Below are 3723 nucleotides of genomic sequence, written 5' to 3' on the forward strand. Positions count from 1 at the left end.
TTATAAAAACTAGTTGATTTTGAATGAAATGAACTATAAGAATTATACGAACATCTACATCATGCATATATGACTCAAAGCTTACATGCTATAATGTGGTATTTATTCATAATTTCGTTGCCAAATCTCATGCGTGTAATGCACGTGTACCTTACCAGTCTAAATGGTGTTTGTGTGTGTGTGTGTGTTGTGCATGTTAAACACATTGTACGTAGTATCATATATGGTTTAGATTCCAAACATCTACCTAGAGCATACATGTACTATGATTTGAATTCAACATAAAATGGATACATATAGTTGAATTTGAGGTCATATGTACATGTAGTTTGTATTTATATAGGAATTTACTTCCCCTATATTCATGTCATGTGTTGTGAAGATAATATTTAGATGGTTGTATAACTAACCCGAGTACAATCCCATTCAAACAGGGAAAATGTACTCAAATTTAATTAGTCCATATGCTAGACAACACACATTTTTTTATTGTTGTGGGAAGTGCAAATTGTTTTGGTACTATACGCGTTATGTTTGTTGTCCCGATTCTTTTAGTTTTTGTTGTTGTATTTGAATGAATTTCTAGTAATATAGTAAAATGGGACATGGCTCTCTCTAGTGATGAGGTGAATTTTTCTTGGTACACGTTAAGCTTGTTCTCCCGAAATTTCAAGCCATGCCTTGTTATGCCGAAATTTCAAGCTAGCATCTCTGTCTATCGTGCTACGAAACTCCCACCTCTTCAACCCACGCCTTGTTACCCTGAAATATTTAATATATATCTTTGTCTCGTTGTGCTCCGAAAACTCCCTCCATCTCAACCCGCAACTTGCTATCCCAAAATTACAACGCGCGCAAAAGTCCCACCTCCTGCGAAATCCCGACACGTGAAATGCCCGTGATACCCCTGAATCGAAAGAACCACCTAGCTCAAATGGTGGGGGTACTTTCGTAACTTACCCCACATTTCGGACTGTGTACGATATGTGAACATCACAAATGATTCTGATAGCTTAACCCGTGTGTGTTGAGTTTGAACGTTAAAAATTTTGGTTCGAATTCCCCTGGTTATAGTGGTCATCCACGTCATTGAATAATTTGGGTACACAAAGGAGACTAACTGTGTGCGATCTACTTGATTTATAGTATTATACACCAACGGTGCTCCAAGATATTTTGTGCTGCATCTCACACGGTTGGTGATAATAAACTGTGTGCGATCTACTTGATTTATCGTCTTGATGATTTGAATTACGTAATGGGGTCACAGCTACAAAGGATGGTGTTTGAATTGTTAAAACTTTTACCTGCGGTGAACATGCAACTATTGGTGTGTCGTCAAAAAATTGGAATTATTCAGTGTTCGTTTGTACATTTTTATACATTAACTGGGTTTTACAGACATTTTATGCACATAATTCAAATTTGAACAACATGCACATGCTCCTGTGCATATAAACGTATTGAAAAATCAAATATGTGTCCTTGGATGCATGCTTAGATCCCATGCAAGAAATGGGAATGAATTTCAAACACACTGCCACTGTCACTCGACCGCAAACATTGAGATACCTGGTTTTTAAATTCTAGTAAATCCAAAACTATTCTGAAATTCATGAAACTTGGCATACTATCATGTAGCGGCATCAACATGCCGTGGTAAAAAATTTGTCCCATTTGGGGCAGGTTTGGGTATAAGCTTCTCACAAACCAGAGCTTGTCACAACAAGCATGATGGTTTCGGTAGGGAACGTGCCACCTTTGGGAACGAAACAATATCCGTTGCCTCTTATTGCTTTCAAATTTATTCGACTGTCAACATAGAACAACAGGTGTGTTGTGTTCAAATTTGGATTTTTTTTCGGGGTTCGTTTGGACATTTTTATGCACTAATTGAGTTTTCAATGCATTTATGTGCATAATTCAAATTTGACCTACATGCACATGCTCGAGTGCATATAAATTGGTTGAAAAAAAAATCTGTGTCCTTGGGTGCATTCTTAGGTCCCATGCAAGAAATGGGAATGAATTTCAAACACCAGGGCACCTTTGATTCCTGGCAAAACATTGAGATGACTGGTTTTTAAATTCTAGTAAATACAAAACTCGTCTGAAATTCATGAAACTTGGCATGCTATCATGGAACGGCATCAACATGCCATGGTACAAATTTCGTCCCATTGGGGCCAGGTTTGGGTATATGCTTCTCACAAACCGGAGCTTCTCACAACAAGCATGATGGTTTTCGGTAAGGAACGTCCCACCTTTGGGGACGAAACAATATCCATTGCCTCTTATTGCTTTCAATTTTTTTTCTCATGTCAACATAGAACAACAGGAGTGTTGTGTGAATTTTTGTAATTTTTCGGGGTTTGTTTGGACATTTTTATGCATTAATTAAGTTTTCAATGCATTTATGTTCATAATTCAAATTTGAACTACATGCACATGCTCTAGTGCATATAAATCAAATCTGTGTCCTTGGGTGCATGCTTAGGTCCCATGCAGGAAATGGGAAAGAATTTCAAACACTAGGGCACCATTGATTGCCGGCAAAACATTGAGATGCCTGGTTTTTAAATTCTAGTAAATCCAAAACTCGTTTGAAATTCATGAAACTTGGCATGCTATCATGGAGTGGCATCAACATGACGTGGTACAAATTTTGTCCCATTTGGGGCTGGTTTGGGTATATGCTTCTCACAAACCGGAGCTTCTCACAACAAGCATGATGGTTTTCGGTAGGGAACGTCCCACCTTTGGGGACGAAACGATATCCATTTCCTCCTATTGCTTTCAATATTTTTCTCGTGTCAACATAGAACAACAGGAGTGTTGTGTGAATTTTTGTGATTTTTCGGGGTTCGTTTGGACATTTTTATGCATTAACTGAGTTTTCAATGCATTTATGTGCATAATTAAAATTTGAACTACATGCACATGCTCCAGTGTATATAAATTGGTTGAAAAATGAAATCTGTGTCCTTGGGAGCATGCTTAGGTCCCATGCAAGAAATGGGAATGAATTTCAAACACGAGGGAACCGTTGACTACCGGAAAAAAATGAGATGCGTGGTTTTCAAATCCTAGTAAATCCAAAACTCGTATGAAATTCATGAAACTTGGCATGCTATCATGGAGTGGCATCAACATGTCGTGGTACAAATTTTGCCCATTTGGGGAAGGTTTGGGTATATTCTTCTCACAGCAAGCATGATGGTTTTCGGTAGGGAACATCCCACCTTTGGGGACGAAACGATATCCATTACCTCTTATTGCTTTCAATTTTTTTTCTCATGTCAACATAGAACAATAGGAGTGTTGTGTGAATTTTTGTGATTTTTCGGGGTTCGTTTGGACATTTTTATGCATTAACTGAGTTTTCAATGCATTTGTGTTCATAATTCAAATTTGAAATACATGCACATGCTCCCGTGCATATAAATTGGTTGAAAAATCAAATATGTGTCCTTGGGTGCATGCTTATGTCCCATGCAAGAAATGGGAATGAATTTCAAACATCAGGGCACCGTTGACTGCCGGGAAAAAAATGAGATGCCTGGTTTTTAAATTCTAGTAAATCCAAAACACGTCTGAAATTCATGAAACTTGGCAAGCTATCATGGAGCGGCATCAACATGCCGTGGTACAAATTTTGTCCCATTTGGGGCAGGTTTGGGCATATGCTTCTCACATACCGGAGCTTCTCACAACAAGCATGAT

The sequence above is a fragment of the Triticum urartu genome, chromosome 4A, assembly GCF_056163025.1.
Source record: "Triticum urartu cultivar PI428250 chromosome 4A, HENAU_Tu73, whole genome shotgun sequence".
Classification (NCBI taxonomy): domain Eukaryota; kingdom Viridiplantae; phylum Streptophyta; class Magnoliopsida; order Poales; family Poaceae; genus Triticum; species Triticum urartu.